Here is a 23374-nt window from a genome sequence, read left to right on the forward strand (position 1 = left end):
ACGATCGGCCCCGAACACTGGGGGCATAACCCTCGGATAACAACTTTAGCAAGGAAAGAAACTTTATGATTGAATGGTCTCGACTCGATCAATAGGATGTGTTGTAAAGGCCAAACATTCAAATAAACCGTGCCCACATAGACCGCTCGAGCCCTGGCACAAAACTTATATACATGTGTAACTATTACGCACAAGAATAAAAAGAAGTTTTTACCTTGTGGATAAATATCTTGTCCCTTAAGAATTCTCTTTTTTCTTTCCTCTTAAGGAATTTCCTACATTTGATCCCCTAAAGGTATCGAGCCTAAGGGGCACCTTTATCCGGGTTCAAACGATCACTCCCAATCAGGGACTTCCGTCCAAAAACAAACTCGGACGGCTCGGGTTGAGGGAGCCCGAGGGCACAAGACCTGTTAGGCAACTCCTGAACCTTAAAGGCTACAGCCATCCCCATTCGGGGAGTATTATCTTAGGCAAGCCCAGATAACTTAAGATGATAAGCCCACTGGGCAACACCCGAACTAAAAAGGCTACGACCATATTAAAACGGCTCGGAGACATCCGTAACCCGTAATAAAGAACAAGGCCTTGAAAATTTTTTAAACCGGTTCTAAAGGCTACCCTCGGCAAACTATAGTCTAAAAATTTATAAGTACTTTGGGGAAAAGTTCTGGTCATACCTAACCCACACGATGCCTTAGACAAAATAATGTCAAAGGTAAGGCTTATTTGAACCTCTGAACATGACCTAACTAGTTTATGCTAAGGCATTTCGATCTTTGCAAACATAAAGAATAAAGCAAAGGAAAACAAAACTCAGAAATTATCGAAGGGAAAAGGAAGCCTTGTATTATATATACATAAAGTCTTTACAAAGGCCAAATGACCTTGACAAAAAATATAAAAGTACACAAGTACAAAAAACAAAAAAGCAAAAACATCTATAAAGGCATCTAAATAGCTTGGTCTTCTCCACCCCCGGATCCACCAGAACCCTCAGAGTCTTCTTCTTCTTCTTCCTTGGGGTAAACCAACTTCTTGTCCTCGGCCTCGAGCCCCTTAGCAGTTTCGATCTCGGCCGATAGATCAAAACCCCGAGCATGAATCACCTCGAGGCCTCTCTTCGTGACTGTCATTTCTCATATTCAACAGTGTCTTTTAAGCGGTTCTGGGCTGCCTCGCAATTGACCTTATATTGGGCCACCATCTCGTCGGCATCAGCTTTAACCACCACAGTCGCTGACTTGGCCGTTTCAAGCTCCTTGGTCATAATTTCTCGATCAGAGGCGGCCTAACTTAGCTGAGACTAGAGCTCTTCAAATCTTTTAGCCTGCACCTCAGCCTTTTCCTTTGCCGCTCGAAGCTAAACCTTAACCGAAGTTAGTGTTGCCCAAATAACCTCTTTTTTCGAGGCCAGACGGTCCATTCTGCCTCTCTATTCTTCGATCTCAGCCTTAATTGCATCCATCTCGACTCGGAGCTAGTCGATCCGATCGATATTCTGTTAGACCTGCAGATTTCGACCATCTGTCACCGAATCTAGTTCATCGTCACTACCCTCAAATATTTTTACCTGCTCGACCAGGTCAGCATGCTCCTTCCGAGCAACCTCTAGCTCAGCTCGGAGGCTCTTAGTCTCCCCTTCAAACTGCTTGCTGAGAAGTTTATAAGCATCTCTCTTCTTAGTGAGCCCTTGGACCTCGGCTTTGAGCTGTTTCAGTTCATCTCGGTATCGGAAAAAAAGTCTCGTGGTGAAACACCGAGGCCTACAAGCACAAAGAATAAATGTTAGAGTTATCTATAAAATAGCCCAAGTACAAATTGAAAACCATCGAGGAATATCTGAAGTTACCTGGTTTAACACCTATTGTGCTTCGTTGAACAGACAAGGTGCCTCCACCTCATTCATCTTGGCCTGATCATCCTCGGTCACCAGACACCGAATATAGTTGGCCACCCTTACAGGGGCGGAGAGGACCCGAGCGTCCTCCGGAAGAGAGATAGTGATAGATTGCTTCCGGCCAGGATCCACACTCAGAGTAGGGAATCGATTGAACAGTTTGGGGCTCGAGGAATGTCTGCTTGCTCTCGAAGATGGGCTCTTCCTCGGTATATTTAATTTACCCAACCCGGTGACGTCCTCCGTGGTCGTAGAGTCCACTCCGTCAAAAAATTCGCGAAAGGGGTCATCCGCTCCATGGCCCCCCTCATTGGGGCGTCCTTTAGCCGTTTGGGCCTCATTGTATATGGACTCAGTAAATGAGGATGACTCGGTGATCTCTATCACACCGAGTGCTTCCTTTGGGGCATTGCCCACATCCCGCGAAGCATTGGTCTCGGCCTCCTCCTAGACCTCTCTAACTTGATGAAGATCGGCATCGCCTCCCTCTGGTTCGGAGGCCCCTTGCCCTTCGAGCTGCGATGGCATGCTGGCCATCAGATCGAAGGCTTCTCCTTCTCCTTCGGATTCATCCTTCAGCCAATAGAGTGAATCCGGAGACAGTGCTCGAGCAATGGTGCTTTCTTTGGATTTACGCACCTTCTCTTTGGCTTCTTTTTCTCCAAGCTTGGAGAACTCAGAGCCTTTTTTTGTTTTCTTCTCTTCACCCTGTCTCAGAGCAGGGGACTCAGTGGGGAAATCATCACTACTGGATGGGGGCCTCATTTTGACATCCTTGGATAAACCTGCAAAAAGAAATAAAATAAGTAAAGACTTAATGATGCAAAAAGGAAACCAAATATTACTCATGAAAGAGATCTCACCGTGCGAACGGGCCTCCTATCGACCTTTTGAAAGCTCGCGGCATGAACTCTCGAAATAAGGCCTTTGTAATATGATGCCCTCGACCCACTCCTTAAGTCGAGGAACTGCATTTGGGATTCGAGCAACAGCTGCACCATCACAGAACACCGATAAGAAGAAAGGAAAAAAGCGATAAATTAAATCTTGGAAGCAAAATTATACTTACGTGACATGTTCCACTTCTCAGGGAACGACATGTGCTTGGCCGGGATCAGGTTCGAGGTCCTCACTCGGACGAAACGGCCTAGCCAACCTCGATCCCGATCTTTATCGATACTCGAAAATGGGGCTTTAATGGCCCGACGGGCGAGCTTGATCAGTCCCCCGGTAGGGTCGGAGATTGTATAAATGCATGAGGTGGTCGATAGTGAAAGGGCACCCTTTGATCTTGCTTACAAAGAAATGGAGGAGGATTACGATCTTCCAGAAAGAAGGGTGAATTTGACCAAGGGTTACCTCGTATCTTTTACAAAAGTTGATGATAACCGGGTTCAAGGGGCCCAGCGTGAAGGGATAAGTGTACACACTTAAAAATCCCTCGACGTGGGTGGTGATGTCTTCGTCAGGTTCGGGAATCACCACATGTTTTTCAACCCAGTTGCAATCCTTATTGACTTCGGAGAGAATATCCTCGGTGATCGAGCAGATGTACCTCGAGACCTCTTCGCACCGGCCTGGTATGGAGGAGGGCTTTTCGACCTTAAAATTAGCATTAACCGAGCACCCCCCGGGGATGAACACTTTCAGAGGAGGTTCCGGTACCGGTTCCTCGACAGTAGTACGCGATACGACTTCCTCGATAGCCGGCCACGAGGTAAAGGGAGTTTCTTTTTGGGAACGGATTTTGAATTCTTCGCCATTTCTTTGAAAGATGGAGAAAAAAGAGGAAAAAGAAGAAGTTAAAAGAGTACACTTGATGGTTTTATATGAAGACCAATGAAAGTTCTTATAAAAGATCTCAAAGTGATCAGGATATAAGTGCTTGAAAGTATTGAAATTTCTTAGACACGAGGGCAGAAGGCTTGGATGTAAAGTTTGAATGAACAAAGGAAGGGGTATTTATAGTTTTCCAGCGACGGTTCACATCTGGGAGTGGCCGAACGGCAATTGACAAGCATTTAATGCCATTAAGACTAGATCGATGGGATGTTTCAACTACTTTGTCATTTCTGTCACGGTATATCGTAGTGACTCATATCGTTTCTCATCATCTACTCTCCAAAAAATAAGGGGACTATCTGTATAAAGGTCGAATCGGTCTCATAGTATATCCCGGTCTCCAACATGATAAGTCAAACTTGAGCTATGGTAACAGGGGAGCTTAGATCGAGGTAGAAATCTCATCAATTTGGAGTCCGTACCATAACGCCTGCCCTCGAGGATGTCGGGACCGTGATTTGGGATCGGTCCTTAGCCTTGATTAACTTCGAAGAACGTTGTCAGGTAGTCAAGCTCGACCAACAGAAGGTCGTGATATCCGTGACCGACCGAATATCACGGCAGAGATCTTGGCACTTATCGATAAGAGATCAGCAATTAGTTAATTATAGGATTTTTACCTTTTATAGAGTTGTACCTAATGTATGACTACCCTACTATATAAAGGGGGTCTGATTACTAGTAAAACAGATGGTAACACGCAACCCTAAAGCAATACATCTTTATTCTCTTCAAGCTCTTATTCTTCTGTGTCTTGATATCGATCGAAGTACATTCGGCTCGAGGGTGGCTAACCTTCCAAGGCTGAAATTATCCAGTTCGTGTGGTTTGTATTTACTTTACCATAATTTATTTTAATAGCAATCTAATTTATCATTTTGTGTCAAGTTAATCTACGTATCCTTAAACCACTTACAAATTCAATTGTTATCCGATTTTGAGGGTAAACAACAAGATTTTTATATATTAGCGGTTTTTCTAATATAAATAAAGCAAAACCTATTGAATCCGTACATCCGAACCCCTACCTTATACTATAATTTCTGCCTTTGCTCATGTACCGTACTCAGGCCTTTCTGCACGTGTTAGTAATTCTAGAATCGGTAAGTGATCTCGTCCAATTTCACACCTCAATTCAAGGTTATGAAAACGGTCGATGCAATAATAATACCCAACAAGAGTCGGGGTCGAATTCCGCAGGGAGCTATAGATGAGAGTTAGTAGTATATATCGTAGCATGAGAGTTTGAATATTTAAGTTTACTCTTCCACAAAATGAGGTTATTTTAAAGTCTAATTTAAAACTACAATTTCAAGTTGGGAAATAAAACTAAGAGATTGTTTTTGTTGTTTTTCAAATGTTGTAAAAGCCTAGGGTTATGACCTTTACCTAGGTGTTTGCCTAATGGGATATAAACCTTAATGCTTGTTTTATTGATCGGGGAGTATTATAGCTATCAACACTCAATTACCCACTCAATACCTCTCGGTCATCGAGTGATTTTGCCTAATTTGGCTTTCTCAAGTCCAAATGGGCATTGAACAAAACGGTTGATAAAAGCTTAAGTCGGGTTATTACTATCTTTAGGTTGAACCCTTTAATTGGGATTATCAATCTCTCGATTGACCCAATTTCTTGTTAGCCAAGTTTTCCTAGACTAAATCTCTCTTTCTCAAGTAGAGACCAAGTCAAATAGGCATGAACTAATGTTTTCAACTATTAGTTCTACAAATAAAAGCAATAACATGGCTAAATATAAACACCCAACCATAAACAAGTATTAAATCAAACACCCATTGAATTTACACACTAGGGTTGGGTCACAACCCTAGTAAAAATCTAGCTACTCATGCTTAAAATGGAAGAAATAGAAGAAGAAATGATAATTAAACTCATATTCCAAGATCAAAATGATAAAATCTAAGTTAAAATAGCTCAAAATATGAAAAACTACTAAAAAGAGTAAAAGGAAACGGCTACTATAGCAGTTGATGTCAAAAGTTGACCTAAAAATGTGAAACTTGTCTATTTATACAGGGATGGAAATTTCGAAAAAAAAAATGCCCTTGGGGAGGTTCTGCGGCCGCACAATTCCATGTATGATCCGCACTTTTCTTCAATTTGTCAGGATTGGAAGTCTGCGGCCGCATAATTCTAATCTGCGGCCGCAAGCACTCTTTCTGCGGTCCGCACTTTTACATATGCGGTCGCACCTTGCTCTTTTGTGGTCCGCACTTTTAAATCTGCGGCCGCATAGCTCTTCTTCTGCGGCCGCACAATTATTGTGCGGTCCACACTTCTGGGGGACTTGTAATACACCTTCTCTGAACTTTGCTTCTGGATTAGCTTTTGCGATCGCACAATTCATGTGCGGACCGCACTTTGCACCAAACTCTGATGGCTTTTCCTTCATAACCTGCAGCCGCAGATGATATTCTGCGGTCTGCACTTTCGAGCTTCTGTGCCTTTTATGTCCTTGATTTTTGAGTTGGATTTCATCTCGGGAGTTCATCTTCCAATATTCTTGCAATTAAGCACATTTTATTAGTTTTCGGGAACACAATTAAATATTTTTGGACTAAAACAAAAGCTAAAAGGCGCTAATAAGTAGTCAAAATCCCCACTTATCAACTCCCCCAAACTTAAGTTTTTGCTTGCCCTCAAGCAATAAAGTAGTTCCCACCTCCACAAGCTTAAAGCCATTTTAGCTAATCAAAAGTGAATCATTCACACATTAATTGGGACCAATAATTACTCACACCACTTATGAATTATCAACAAGGCAACAAGTTAAACTTTCATGCACAAATAGTTTTAATGTGACACTTGAGCATTAAGAGTTGACTTTATTCATCAAGGAAGCTCGCATGTAGGTCATTGTGGATCCCAAACTCCTCCTCCTCTACTCTCTCTTTGCCTATCTCACTTAAGAATTTAGCACTCAATCCAAAGATTTGTGAAAGGTTCACTTATATCTCTCAAAAGAATGTCGCAAGTACGGCTTTAAGTATCATAGGCTTGCCCCTCATGTAGATCACCACTAATGTAAGCTCACTCAGCTTGAAATCATGTAGGGCTTTTTCGGAATGCAATGAAGGCTTTTGGACTAAGGTTGGATATGCTATGATAGAACGGGTTCATCTTTTCTTAAGCACTCAATTTTCTTTTCTAGGCTCATGCTTTGCCAACTCTTTGAGGCATTTTCTTTCCCTTGGGGTAACTAGAGAGACTTAACATAACTCTTTCTTGATCATGATATTCATTTCCTCCCTCTTTTGATTTCTCCATGCTTTGCATCATTGCTTTTCTTTGAATCCCATCAACTCTTCAACTTATTCACTTTCTTTTTGCACTTTTCTTTTTTTGTTCTTTCCTTTTCTTGCCTTTCCTTCTCATCATTTCTTTTCTTTTTGTGCCTTGATACCTCTTTCAAGTTCCTCATCTCTCCCCCAAAATTACGTTTTTAGCCAATTGTTTCACAAGAGTGTTAAGGAAAGCTAGGGTGCCAAGAGAGGGTCACGACAAAACGGGTAAAGTCTTGTAACATGGTATCACATGAGAAGGGTTTTAGGCTCAAATGGGTTGATTAGGAATAACAACATTGGTGGGAAATGGAAAACTTTAAGCGGGCCAAGGATAGCCTACAATCACTTCTCAAGAAAAGCAAAACTTAAAATTTTGCCTAGAAACACATTCGGGACAAGTTCTAGACCATTCGCACGGGTACTTGGACTTGCAGCAAAAACATCTCACCTCTCACGCAGCTGGATTGTTAAAGAGGACAGAGTCGAGGGCCCACAACGATCATATTTAATATTAAAAATCACTATGGTTCGATTAAACCACTCGATGATTGCCTAAGTCAACACAAGAGTCACAAGGTCACTAACTAGAGCTATTTCTTTCCAAAAACCTTATTTTTAACCATAGGCACATAGTTAAGTATGTTGGTACCAAGTGAATCATGTTTTACTCTTCGAGCATGACTTAATTAGGTTTTTTTATTCATTACTACTACTATTATTACCTAAATACCAAAACGGACTCAGGCCCTTAAGAAGGTAGTCACGCCATCCATCGTTGGGAAGAGTCACCCGGTTCACACAAAAACTACCTTTGGAAAAAATTGTGGCATTAAGAAAACCAAAGGCTTATTATCTGCTAAAACATAGAAAGAAGCTATTAAATCAAGAAGAAGCTACTAATTCAAAATGAGCTATTTAGTTGAACACTAGCTAATAAGAAAACAAGCATAAAGAAGATACAAAGCAAAAACTATTGAAAGTGTAAAGAATATACATAATGAGAGAGTAGGGAGAATATATACGTAATGAGAAAGAAGAAGAAAATAATATTAAGTTAATTACAGGCCAAATGTATCATAGTTATCAAAATACGTAATCATCAAAATGTGTCAAAGAAACTCCATCCCCTCCCCCCTCGAATAAAAATAAGCATTGTCCGCAATGCTTAACAAAATAAGAGTAAAAGAAAGGTGAGAGTTAAGAAAACTCCCTATGGCTCTATGGCCATCTCTGTGTCCCCAGCAGTGGCACCGACCTCAGCCTCATCTAATTGGATCTCATCATCCTCAAGTCCGAGAGCGGCTGGGTTGGTGAACATCTGACGTACTGCCTCGGCAGTGTCAGCAGCAGTGTCTGGCTCCTCAGACTGGCTAGCTGGTGCTGTAGGATCTGGGCCTGGGTGGTGCGGGTCTATCAGCATATCAAATGGAATGTCTCTGACTACTGCAATCTTAGTAACCTGTCGCCGGAGCTTGTCCACTGACTTCTTGGAGGTCTGGGACTTCTGTATCTTCTTCACTTCCTTTCCCAACTCTTCTATCACTGACCCATGCTGCACTAGAGTGTCCATTATTGTGTTCTAATATTCTAGAAGCTTCTTCAAGGTTTCTTCAACTATGGGGGGGGGGGGGAGATCTGGGGTGCCGGAATGGATGATTGTGCTGCAACATGACTGGATATGTTAGACAACTTTGCAATAGCTATCTGCATCCAGTTATTGAGGCTCGCCAGTGTCTGGGAGACTCGCATCACAGTCAGTGGAGCAGTGGGCATCGGTACCGGCTTCAAAGCCGAGGTGGAGGGCATTGAGGCTGAAGGTGGAGGCATGGCAGCTGCACTGGCTGAAGGCTCTGCTGAAGTGGAAGGCATATCTGCTGACTCTGCAGCTACCACCGATGGCTCATCAGACTGGCCTACGGTAGTAGTCGACTGACCCTTTCTCTTCGGGTTGTGTGCATCCATCAGAGAATACCAAGAGAAAAGCTTCTTAGCCCAAACCTTCGTGTCAAAATCTCGCGGCTCCACCCGTGCATCCGTAAGGTACTCAGTGATGGTGTTGGGATACAGGTAGGAGGTATTAGTTTGTCTTGCGACCACAGACATGTTGGCCGACATCACGACACCTACATTGATCGGGTACCCGGCCATAATGGAGGCGACTAGAACTGCCCGTGGAATAGTTAGGTTTGTTTTATTCTGGCACGGGTCTAGTTTGGTGCATACGAAGGTCTGCCATCCCTTCGCCTCGAAGTTTTGGGTGTTCCACTAAATAGGAACCCTTGCTGTGATCCATGGTGGAGGTGGCCCCGGGGCTGTAAGAATCTTAGCTAGCCATGGGCGAGCTGCATCACCCATCACCATCTTCTCCAAGTACTGTGTCGGCTCAACGTCCTCAAATCCCAAATAGGAGTTCAGTGTGTGTTGGTCAAATCTCACCTTAAAATTCCTCACTTTTGTCACCTTGGTCCCTTTCTTTATGTGTGCCACATTGGCGTAGAACTCCCGGACCAGATACTCCTTGGCGTCAACTACACTCTGGGTGAACCACATCCACCCCTTCCTTTCTCGAAACTGTCTCAATACTGCTGGATTATACTTGTCAAGATCTTTAAGTTGGAACTGTCGCTCAAGAGTGAGCGGTCTCATCGGCCACCACCCATGGGGGACTTGGAATGCACCTTCTCTGAACTTTGCTTCTGGCTTAGCTTTTGTGACCGCACAATTCATGTGCGGACCGCACTTTGCACCGAACTCTGATGGCTTTTCCTTCATAACCTGCGGCCGCAGATGATATTCTGTGGTCCGCACTTCTGAGCTTCTATGCCTTTTATGTCCTTGAGTTCAGATTACTCTTTTTTGAGTTGGCTTTCATCTCGGGAGTTCATCTTCTAATATTCCTGTATTAAGCATATTTCATTAGTTTTCGGGAACACAATTAAACTTTTTTGGACTAAAACAAAAGCTAAAAGGCGCTAATAAGTAGTCAAAATCCCCATTTATCAGTAAGTTATAAATACTTTAATATGTGCAAATACTGAACTTTAGCATTTTCAAATATCGAAGTTAAGAATTAGCAAATGTTGATTTGACAATCAATATTTGCGAATACTGAACTTTAGTATATAAAATGCTGATAAGATATTGAAAAACTTATTTGTGTTATAAAATAAAAGCAACTTAGTAAAACATGAACAAGACATGTTGTTATGAAATAAAAGCAATTTAGTAAAACATGAACAAGGAATGGAGATAGAGAGAAGGAAGAGATTTTCTTCTTCAATTGTGTGTATTTTCTTATCTATTACAAGGCCTTTATATAGGCATGAAAAGTGAAGAAAAATATGTCATTGAATATGTCATTAAGCATAGAAATATGTCATTGAATATGTCATTAAGCATTTGAGAAAATCATGGAGGAAGAGTAGACATCCACCAAAATTTGATTTTTCTTATAACACTCCTCCTTGGATGTCCATAGATAATGTGCCTCGTTAAAACCTTATTAGGAAAAAACCCTATGGGAAAAATATCCTAGTGAAGGAAAAAGAGTACACATGTTTAGAAATCCACCTTTTGGTTGCCTCGTTAAAATCCTTGCAAGGAAAACCCAGTGGGACAAAATCTTGTAAGGAAAAAAGAGTACAACGCGTATTAACTCCCCCTGATGAGAGCATCAATTCACATCCTTGAGCCTTCGCATCCCAATCTTGTACACTAGTTTCTTGAAGGTTGACGTCGGTAGAGATTTGGTGAATAGATTAGCCATATTATCACTTGAATGGATCTGTTGCACATTGGTATCACCATTTTTTTGAAGATCATGTATGAAAAATAACTTTGGTGAAATTTGCTTTGTCCTATCCCCTTTATAAATTATCCCTTCAATTGGGCTATGCATGCTGAATTGTCTTCATACAAAATTGTGGGTAGTTTGTCACACTTCAAACCACATTTGTCTCGAATAAGGTGTGTTATAGACCTCAACCATACACATTCTCGACTTGCTTCATGAATAGCAATTATCTCAGCATGAAGTAGCCACGATTGATTTCTTAGTCGATCGCCAAGATATGGCAGTGCCTCCATATGTAAACACATAGCCTGTTTGAGATCGAGCCTTGTGTGGGTCATATAAATACCCAGCATCGGCATAACTAACAAGATCGGGACTACAATCATTGCCATAAAATAATCTCATATCGGTAGTCCCTTTTAGATACCGTAATATGTGTTTGATTCCATTCCAATGTCTCCTTGTAGGAGTTATATCTTGTTAAGACATTAACTGAAAAAGTTATGTTAGACCTTGTAATGTTAGAAAGATATATTAGTGCACCAATTGCACTAAGATATGGTAATTTGGGACCAATAAGCTCTTCATTATTTTCATGAGGTCGGAATAGATGTGCTTTATCCATATATAATCGCTTTAAAATCATTTTAGTGTATGCTGATTGATGGACAAAAATTCCATCTTTCATATACTCAATTTGTAGACCAAGACAAAATTCTGTCTTTCCAAGATCTTTCATTTCAAATTCTTTCTTTAAATAGTCAACCGCTTTAGGAAGCTCTACTGCTTTAGGAAGCTCCCTAGGAGTTCCAATGATATTTAAATCATCAACATACACGGTGATTATAACAAATTTAGATCCAGATCTTTTTATAAAGATACAAGGACAAATTGAATCCTTCTTGTACCCTTCTTTCAACAGGTTCTCACTCAGGCGACTATATCACATGCGCCCTGATTGTTTCAATCCGTATAAGAATTTTTGAAGCTTTATTTAATAAATTTTTTGGAAATCTTAATATGCTTCAGAACAATTTAAATCCTTCAATGATTTCCATTATACGCATATCATGTTTTTTTTGTATTGCCGGATTAAAACCTGAAATGGCGATATCCACCACAGGAGAACATGTCTCTATATAATCAATGCCAGGATATTTACAAATTTTCTTGTGACACAAGTCATCTTTATGTTTATCGACTTGACCTTTTTTTCGCACAAGAATGCATTTATACCTCCATTGGCTTTATACTTTCAGGTGTTGGGACTATCCGTCCAACTTCATATTTTTCAGGTGAAATCAATTTTCATTGCGTATTTTTCATTTGGCCAATCATTTATCTGTCCAAAGTTCATGATAGATTTGAGCTCAAGATCCTCGTCAATATTAATAATATCGAGCGCTATATTATATTAACAATATCGTCGACGATCATTTTATATCGGTTCTACTATTACCCAATAAAGACATAACTTATTGAGATCTCTTTATCTTATTTTTTTAGGTACCTGAGCCTTTCCCATGAGGTCTTATGAAGTGTTATGTCGTGGTGCTCTTCTAGAGCACTTGCCTCCTTATTATGACCATCTTGAACATTTGCTCATCTCCTTTTTTTAAAGAGTTTTATCTTTGGAACCGATTAGTCTATTATGCTTCATGCATGCCATAGACTCTATTCATTATGAACTTTATTTTATTTGGAGCATTAGCAGCTGAATATGATATTTAATTTTGGGTCAGCAAATATGTCTGGCAATATTTTGCAAATGAATTATCCCTTGAACTTCAAGTTCACATTTTCTCGTACGAGGATCTAGATGTACTCATAATAATTCATTACATGCATTACTTTTTTAGCTGCCCATTTTCTCCCCCTATTGTTGGGATCACCGACACATATCCCCAGCCTTATTTGGGGATCCATCTTTGTATATTGTGGTGGAACAATTAAATCATATAACACATTCATATTTCTAGATGGAAATTATTTGGTTCCTGACCCTGAAGCGATTGTGATTGGGAGAACTTATCTTAATTTGGCAAGATGCGTACAAGTGCTGTTGTATATTAAATAATACATCACATACCAAATTTTATTTTGGCAATTTTGTTCTCATAACTAATGGTTTAGCTATAATTGGAGGCATACAATTTCTGCTAAACCAACTTGGATTTAAACCAGTATTATCAAGATAAATAATCATAATTTATATTTTGGAACTGTGCTCTAATAATTTGAGCAATCAATCTTGCAAAAGCCAAACTGCAAGTTGATAACAAATGCACATGTGACCAAAGAATAGATGCATCTATTAAAATCATATAATAGTAAACGGTCGACATGGCAGGTGATTGGGCCCATATATTTATCACCTTTTATTAGTTCCAGAAATCAAAGGATTCAATCCCAACTTTAACTGATATATCATGAGAATAAGCAGCACAAGAGAATTCTTGAAAAATCTTATATTTCTTCAATATATGTCAATGTAATTCTCAATTAATTTTTCGCATTATAATTGAACCGAGATGGTCAACCGGTCATGCCAACTAATATTTGTTTTAGTAAACCTCTAGTTTACTTGTGACATATGATTCCATCATCATGCTTATATTTGTGTAGTACAAATAGAAAGAAAATCGGGTAATCTTTCATATTTATCCGTTATGATTATAGAAATATAAAAATATTCAATATTCCTTTCATTTATAGTCTCAATATGCCAACCACTTTGACTTATACATTTGAAACTCAAAAAGTTTCTTTTGAGACTTTACAATATCAATGTCGTGAATACTTTTATTCATCCGGGTAGTAACAAATTAATTTTTTCGAAGCTCTTAACAACTTTTGTACTACAAGATCTTTTGTCACACCATTTATATAGTAAATGTCTCCTTCATGGAGAAAATTATATCATAATAAATTGTCATTGTCAAAATCATCATAAGCAAAGTCATTTTTTTGCTTTAATTTTGCCTTTAATAACCTTCTATAAGGCACAACAAAATATATATTTTTTTTGGCGTATCACATGTACGCGACCAATGACATATTCATGTAACCACACAATAATATTTATTCTCTTTATCTCACTCAAACCTCCCTCAGAGGTGAGTTGTGTGGTATTCATCCAATCATGCATTGCATGTCTTTATTCATTACTTTTATCACATATTACAACATTCACCTTTAGGAATGGATCTGCATTCTCAATGCTTATCACAAGTCACATTCTCTTCGGCGTGCTTTATTATTTTGCATACCAATTTGATGGTAAATATTGCCTTCATATTTTGAAGAACTATTTTTATTATTGTGAAGGCAATATTTACCTCTTGAGTTAAACTATTCATAATGTCATTTGGATATAATTCTCAATAATAGACTTTCGTTTACTCAAATCAGCTAAGTAATTAGTGTCAAACAGATATATGAAAATACAAAATAATATTGAAAATTCACATGTGGTCTTTGCTACAATAAGCTTACTTCAAGATGAAAGTGATATGACTAGAACATTAAAGATAAATAATGTATCAAATAGAATAATATAGTACTACTAGTTACCATGCACTTTTATGAAAACTAAGTATTATGCTCTCTAGAAAAACAAAGAGATATAGCAGAACCTTTAATTGAAAAAATTATTGACAATATTTTTAACATTAATAAAAAAGTCAATACTGGAATGACTCTACCATCTTGTTGTCTCCCACATCAGTTATAAAATAGGAGCAGTTATGTATTTTAAGTCACAAGAAACTAAACCCTTTTTTTTATTTATTTAATGGAGTGTACTAAGAATATCGTATACAAATAATAAAAAATTAGGTTGCAGAGATACAAACTCACTCAATTTTTCAATATACGAGAATTAAAAGTTTTGATCGGCCAATGCTAATTCAAAATATCTTTTCATTTGGATCGTATATTTATTTATCAATAATGTATGCTAGTTATGCTATTAAGATTACCCGAGAGAAACTTACCTCACATTACCTTTTCAAAAGTCAGAATGGCGCATGAAGGTCAAGCATATATTTTATAGGAAAACGTTCAGTTAAGGGAAACTTCACATAAGGTTCTTGCTTTTTTTTTTAAACTTAGGAACCAAAGTTCCTCAAATGACTTTGCAAAAGGTGTAGTAGCTCCCCAATTTCTTGTACTTCTTTTGGTCTTTGGTTTAGTACGTAACTCTTGACTGCATCATTATATACTTCTGATTCTTATAATAAGATCTATATAACCAGGATACGAGATGAAATAGATCAGATCAAACTTACAACAAATATTAGAAACTCGTTCATTGAAATAGATATTGATAATGCAACAAAATAAAATAAGTAAAATATGGAGTAGTAATTAGTTTACATTTAAGTATTTTTCTTTATAAAGTAAAACACTTAAGAATATGAATGGATTTGTAAGAAGAAAATACTTAGCATTGGAAACTTTCATAACAAATAAAGAACGTATGAGAAAAACGAATAAGAAAATGAATTAATTAAAAAGGATTAGAAAACATATCTTAGCATTAGCATTATATGCCTTATCATAGTGTACTGGTCTCCTCAACCTTATTGTTACTTCAGTTATGTTTGATACCATTCTTTAAAATTGCTAAATGAGAAAGAAAAGCTTATCTCTTCAAAATGAATATTAGGCATGGCAGGAACATGCCTTTTATGATGTAGGACAATTTTGTAGATGTAAGTAACTCAATTGATTAGGGCATCGTGCTGATAACGTGTTATAAAATAAAAGCAACTTAGTAAAATATGAACAAGACATGTTGTTATGAAATAAAAGCAATTTAGTAAAACATGAACAAGGAATGGAGATAGAGAGAAGGAAGAGATTTTCTTCTTCAATTGTGTGTATTTTCTTATCTATTACAAGGCCTTTATATAGGCATGAAAAGTGAAGAAAAATATGTCATTGAATATGTCATTAAGCATAGAAATATGTCATTGAATATGTCATTAAGCATTTGAGAAAATCATGGAGGAAGAGTAGACATCCACCAAAATTTGATTTTTCTTATAACAATTTGAGTATTTTAAACGAACTAGTAATAACTTTTGCTCACAAATCTTTAACTTTTTTTTCAATTGAAATTTCAAATCCAAACACCAAACACTATTTAAGATAGTTTGATCAAATCTAAATAATTATACCAAACTTGATAGAGAGGAAAGAAAAAACTTGACCTAGCTAGTTTTCTAGTAATAGTAAATTAATTTGAAGCGAAGAAGTAGAAGCAGAGTGTAGATATAGGTGTGATGCAAATGGAGAATGGTCACATGGGCGGTGTAACTATGGACAGTATGTGCATGCATATCTGATATCTACTATCTTTAATTTACTAGAATTATTCATGTCTAATTCAAATATTTTTGTTAATTTCACGCTCATTGTTACAAAGGAATAGTAGTGGACATAGTAACCAGAATGGGGCGCATCGAGATGGTAGCTTCTTTATTCTTAGTCAAGAGGTCTCGAATTTAATACTGGCATAAAATTTTTGCGTAAGCAATGTTTTCATGTATACTGTCACAATTTGGGTTCTAAGTGTTTTTGATCGAACTGTGTAGTTTTAAATCTTTACTTTTTGTCTAAGTTATATTTATTTTATACTATGTTCAATCAGTGTTTGCAATGTGTATATATACTAAAAATAAAATTTATGCATATAATATGAAAAACTTTCATGAAGCGCGTGTCAGATAACACTCCAAACTAATGAGTGTCTTCGTCACCGGAGCTGAAGCCCTTGAAATGGAAAATCTTCTGGCAATAACCAGTACCTTATAGCAAGGCTTTCGCGGAAAAAATATAATGTGTGAATAGATAATTTTCTTTTTATATGTTGACTCTCGGAGATTTTTTCGTATATGAAAATTTTGGTTCCGCCACAATAACATTCGAATATATAGTACAATCGTTATGTAATAGAGTGCGAGATAGGGAGAAGCAAGTCACATGGAGGTGTTAACGAAATAGGAAAATATGCATGGTTGTCTTGGCTATATATATGTCGTACAAACTATTCGTATTCTGAGCATGTCTGCAATGCCTTGATGGGATGTTGCTGGATGCCTAGGGTTTCGGTGATCAGTCCCCGTCATAGACTCAGATTGATCTCGACTCATGTCTTCCTTTGTCCTTATTTTGTGTTTTTGTCCCATATAATTTCCGCTCTTTAACCAAAATTGGTGCAAAAAATTACTATTTGTAATGGAAACGGAGAGTAAATGAATTCTTTACATAAATAGCCAGTCAGATTTATTATTTTTTAAACGGTATATATAAATTATACATGAATTTTACATATATTATTTATTTGCCACTTATTTTTAATTTAAGTGGTTGCATGCATGGACGGTTATCTAGGTTAATTCTTACACAAATAGCTAATCGAATTCATTATTTACTTTTTCTACAATACATAAATTATATATTGATTGTATGCAATTATACACATTAACCTAAATTATATATATATTATATATCGGCCTGCTATATTTACGTTAATTCTTTAAATCTCGAAATGTACCATAAATAAGTAAAACACATGAAAATATTGAGTTTTTGTAGTCCAAACATAAGTCTTCTGCCTCTTTTCCTCTTCTTCTTGCTTTCTTACTTTCTTCTTCTTCTTCTCTATCTTTATTTTTCTCAAATCTTCTAGGCATCCAAATGTATGGCCATCCCACAATAGCAAAATGAGCAAGATCTTTATAATCAAAACGATATATGGTAATTGAATAGGCCAAAAACGTGCCTTTGGAATATTTAGCATAAAATAGCATTAAAGAACGCCATCGGTCGAGTTCATCCAAGACATAGCGAGATTAATGGCCGAGGTGTCGACGTAAGCTGTGGTCGAGATATCAATAGAGATCGCGGTCAAGATGTCAACAAGGGTCGAGATCGACTATTAGTGATAAGACTGTAACGGCTAATTTGTCAGAATACGGTATTAAAAGGGAAATATTCTAGTGAATATTCCTGATGTTTGTACTATTAGGGTTTCTTAAGAAAAAGGCCCCATATATATATATATATATATATATATATATATATATATATATATATATATATATATAGAAAGAAGAGACAATGATAAGGGCATGTAATATTATTGCTGATAAGAACACTTTTGAGAAGAAGGCTCTCTCTCTCTCTTGGATCTATATTATTCCCCACTTTTCCATCAGATCCAAGGATTGTTCATACGATCTTGGATCTATCCGTCATACACCGTTGTCATGTAGAATATTCGTCATGTCCATTCATTATTGGGTGAATCATTCTCTTTATTTACATAAATGCTATTTATTGACATTTATTGCTAGATATCTCTCACTTAATGTTCTTGTTGTAAGAGTATTTTACATTTATTGTCATCAACCATATATGGAATCTATCTCATCTACCGTGCCTCCTTGTGCTTAATATCTAGAGTTATTATCGTTAACTAGATTTAGCCCTTCATTATATAAATTTAATAGTTTAGCCGAAAATTATATTTTTTGGTCAAACAATTTGGCACCGTCTATGGAGATTTTCTAGCTAAGTTTTTTAGTTTCTTCTAGATCTACAACCGGCACTGGTTGCTGACGTAAAACAAAAACACAAATTTTTCTCTCTGCTTGCAGAGATGTAACATGACAGGTAACAAAGAAGAAAGGACGATAATTATGAGTGACCTCCCAACCAACCTTATGGACATCATCAACGAGAGCTCAGAAGCAGTGGACGAGGACACAACGCCCAATGCCTCTCCTAGGCGAGGTGGATCGCCCCCTCCCCACTACAGCATCACAAAATCCTTTGGCAAGATAGCCTCAACATCTGTGGGAGAGGAGGCACCACCAGCGGTAAAGAAGCTCCTTGAGGCTTGGCTAACTGACACACTGACCAGCGTCCTCCATATGCCCGTTCAGGACGCGGCTGCAGCAAATTCTACAACCTGTGCCGCACCAACAGTGAACGAGCAACATGATCAACTCCCCCCCACCCCACCCGCAACGGCAGGTATCACTCATAATGTTGTTAATAATGCAAGTGATAATGCTCTCGCAACCATTCTGAAAGGTATGGAGGAAATGGAAAATGAGAACAAGGCGCTTCAGGACCAAATGAAATAGCACCAGGAAAGGGTCGATAAAATACCGGGTGCTCCCAAATTATTGTCGAAGAGAGATGACGATCCATTCATCGAGCAGCCATACAGTGATAGCGCTGCCCCACATACCATATCGAAGAATTTTAAAATGCCGCCTTACCTGAAAATATATGATGGCACGACCTACCCCGAGGTTCATGTGACCCATTACGTCACCGCCGTGAAAGGTAATGACCTTACCAAGGAACAAGTATCCTCCGTTCTACTAAAGAAATTCAGCAAAACCCTCACGGGGAAAGCACTAACCCGGTACTCGCAACTACCAGCCCGTTCCATCGAAACCCTCGAGGAAATGGCCGATAAGTTTGTGACGGCCCATGCCGGAGCAAAGAAGGCCGAGACGAGAGTGAATGAAATCTTTGCTATCAAACAGTCCCCGGAAGAGGGACTTAGGGATTTCCTCGCCCGTTTCAACCGAGTGAGAATGTCTTTGCCTATTGTATCAGAAGGAATGGCGGTGGCTGCTTTTCAAAATGGGATGAACAGAAATGGCTCGAGAGCGACAAGAAAATTATTAAGTCGTCTTATGAAATGCCCCCTAACAACTTGGGACGAAATACGTAATGCATATTGTGCCGAAGTTTGAGCGGACGAAGAAGACCTAAATGGGCTGACTCATCGACTGACCTCAGTACAAGCAGAATCCAAGAAAGATCAGAGAAGTGATATCAGAAGAGATCCGGGAACCTCACGGCTGAACCGGGAACGACATCTCCCATATGTCAGAACTACCGGAGTACCCTCACCTCGCCATGGAGAAGGCCCACCCCGGTCAAGAACACGGACTCACCGGAATGAAAGAGGTATACCTCCTTTATCATCCACTCAAAATTTTTGCGTGTCACCTAACAGAGATCATCTATGCCCTGGACAAGCTCAGATCAAAGGTAAATTGGCCATAAAAGAGGAGGTCAGGACCAAATACCAGAAAATCAGACGCCCTCTGCGAGTTCCATCGAGAGAGAGAACACAAAACCGAAGATTGCATCGCCCTAAGACAGGAGGTCACAAATATGTTGTGACAGGGGCACCTCAAAGAACTGCTGAGTGATCGGGGAAGAACTAACTTTCCTAGGGGGCGCGAACAATATCATGGGCCGCCAAAGACGCCCTCGCCAGCCCGCACCATCCATATGATCATCGGCGGTAGAGATGACGCTTCCATCAACAGCATGAAGTTCATCACAACCCATGAGCTCAAACGGTCAGTCACCCATGAACGGTATGATGACTCGAAGAAAGTATCATCTTCAATAAGTCATATACCAACAGTTTGGCATTCCCTCACTACGATGCTCTTGTTATTACTTTACGAATATTAGATATTGACGTTAGACAAATTATGGTAGATGACGGGAGCGGCGCATGTATTATCCATCCCCGAGTACACACACAGATAAAACTCGAGGACAAGATAGTACCACGCTGCATCACACTAACAGTCTTTAACAATGCAGTTGAACGAACATCTGGTGAGATCACACTCCCCGTCCTGGTGGGAGGCGTCACTTTGGAGACCACATTCCACATCATGGATCAGGACACGGTATACAACACTATAATAGGGCGACCGTGGATACACACCATGAGAGCTATACCCTCTAGCTTGTACCAAGTCATCAAATTCCCAACTCCATGGGGCATATTCAGCATACGTGGGGAACAACGCATATCCCAAGAATGCTACCGCATCGCCCTAGACTGCACGACCATTGAACAAATAAAAGACATAGAGAAGGAAGCATAGCAATCAATAGGGTAGAGGTCGATAGACAACGACATCAAAGAAGTCATCAAAGACCCTGATGTGGCCGAGGCCACAGGATCGACCATAAAGGACCTCGGCCCATTCAGCTAGATATCAACGACCACAACAAGAAATCTTACATCGGCTGTAAACTCCAAGAACCGGGTAAGTTTCGCAAATTTTTAATTACTAACGCGGACCTGTTTTCTTTTAGCCATGCAGATATGCCAGGTATCCCAAAAGAGATCTCCACACACATATTAAACGTCGACCTACTCTATCCCCCGATAAGGCAAGTTCGTCGTAAGTTCAGTTCCGCAATCAATGACGTAGTGAGCGAAGAAGTGGAGAAATTGTTAGAAAATAGCTCTGTTTGAGAGTCAAAGTACACCCCAATGGGTCGCCAACGTGGTCATGGTAAAAACGAAAAATGGCAAATGGCGGATGTGCGTAGATTTCACCGACCTAAACAAAGCTTGCCCCAAGGATTCGTTTCCACTACCTCCTATCGACCAACTCATCGATGCGACGTACATGACTTGCTGAGTTTCTTGGACGCCTACTCGGGCTACAACCAGATCCTTATGGAGGAAGAGGACCAGGAAAAGACCAACTTCATCACCCACCAGGGGATGTATTGCCAAAGGCTGGTGACGAAAATGTTCAAAGAACAACTCGGAAAGACGATGGAGTATACATCGACGACATGCTGGTCAAGTCCAAAAAGAAAGAAGACCACATCGACCGTTTAAGAGAAGCATTTGGCATACTCAGACAATACAACATGAAGTTGAACCCCGAAAAATGTGCATTCGGTGTGGCTTCAGGAAAAATCTTGGGTTTCCTAGTGTTGCAGCGGGGTATCGAGGTCAACCCCGACAAAATCAAGGCCATCAAGGGTATACCAGAGTACTTGACCACCAAAAAACAAGTCCAGAAGCTAACTGACTGTATCGCCGCCCTGTCAAGGTTTATCTCGCGATCCTCTGATAGGTGCCATAAATTCTTCGGCGTATTCAAAAAGGAGAACAGCCTCCAACGGACCGCCTGAATGAGTCCAAGCATTGAAGGAGTTGAAGGTCTACCTATCCTCGCCATCGTTACTCTAATCGACGCCGAGACGAGTTACCCCTACCTTAAAAAAGCTGGCTTTGACCTTAGTCTTAGTTTCACGGAAGCTTAGACCTTATTTCCAATGCCATCCCATCTCGATCGTCACGACTTTCCCCTTAAGAATCATTTTACACAAACTCGAACTTTCGGGAAGATTGGCCAAATGGGCCGTCGAACTAAGCGAGCATGATATCACATATCGACCGCGAACGATGACAAAGTCTCAGGTCCTCGCCGACTTTAGTGTGCACATACTGCCTGAAGTCTAAAAGGAAGCCCTCCATGCTTCTTCTCAAACACACGACCTCTGGGTCCTATATACCGACGGTGCATATAATGCGTCGGGGTCCAGGCTGGGACTCGTACTCGAAGTCCCAACAGGTGAAGTGATTCGCGAGTCCATAAGGTACCCGGACATGACTAACAACGAGGCCGAGTATGATACCGTAATTGCAGGACTAAGACTAGCACTCAAATACAGGGCGCACCGGCTAAGGCTGCACTACGATTCTCAGATCGTGGTCAACCAAGTCACAGGGACTTTCCAAATCAAGGAGCAGAGGTTACAAAAATACCAGACCGAAATCTGCAAACTACTATCCGAGTTCGACGAATGTCATCTCGACTAGATCCCCCAAGCACAGAATATCGAGGCAGACGACCTCACTAATTTAGCAGTAGCCACCAAAAACATCACAACCGGAGATCAAAGTATGGTCCACCTCCTCAACTCGTCGGTAGACCAAATCAAGGTAAGAACCGTAAACCTAACTTGGGACTCGTGCAACCGTATTATTACATATTTGCAGGACGGCATACTCCCCAATGATTAAAAAGAGGCCAAGAAGCTGCGGATGCAAGCAACCAGGTATAACATCGTTCACAATGACCTGTACAAAAGGACATATGGTGGCCCCTAGCGAAATACTTGGGCCCAAATCAGACGCGGCGCGTCCTTGAAGAAGTGCACGAAGGCCACTGCGGAGTTTACTACGGCAATCGAGCGTTGGTCAGGTGCCTTATACGATCAGGATACTACTGGCCCACCATGAAAAAAGAAGCCACAGATTTCGTGAAAAAATGTGAGCAATGCTAGAAGTACACCCCGATGATCCACCAAGCAGGCGAACACCAACACTCAGTGACTTCCCCTTGGCCGTTCATCAAATGGGGAATGGATATCGTGGGCCCCCTCCCGGACGAACGAGGTAACGTACGATTTCTCTTGGTTTTAACTGATTATTTCTCTAAATGGGTGGAAGCAGGAGCATTCGCCCAAATACGCGAACATGGAGTAATCGCCTTCATATGGAAGAACATCATATATTGTTTCGGTCTCCCCAAAAAAATTAGCTGCGACAATGGACCTCAATTTGCAGGAAAGAATATCGCTGAATTTTTTTTAAAATGGCACATTAAAAGAATACTGTCAATGCCTTACTACCCCGCAGGTAACAGGCAAGTGGAATCCTCCAAC

This window comes from Nicotiana tomentosiformis, chromosome 2 (genome assembly GCF_000390325.3).
Source record: "Nicotiana tomentosiformis chromosome 2, ASM39032v3, whole genome shotgun sequence".
Classification (NCBI taxonomy): Eukaryota; Viridiplantae; Streptophyta; class Magnoliopsida; order Solanales; family Solanaceae; genus Nicotiana; species Nicotiana tomentosiformis.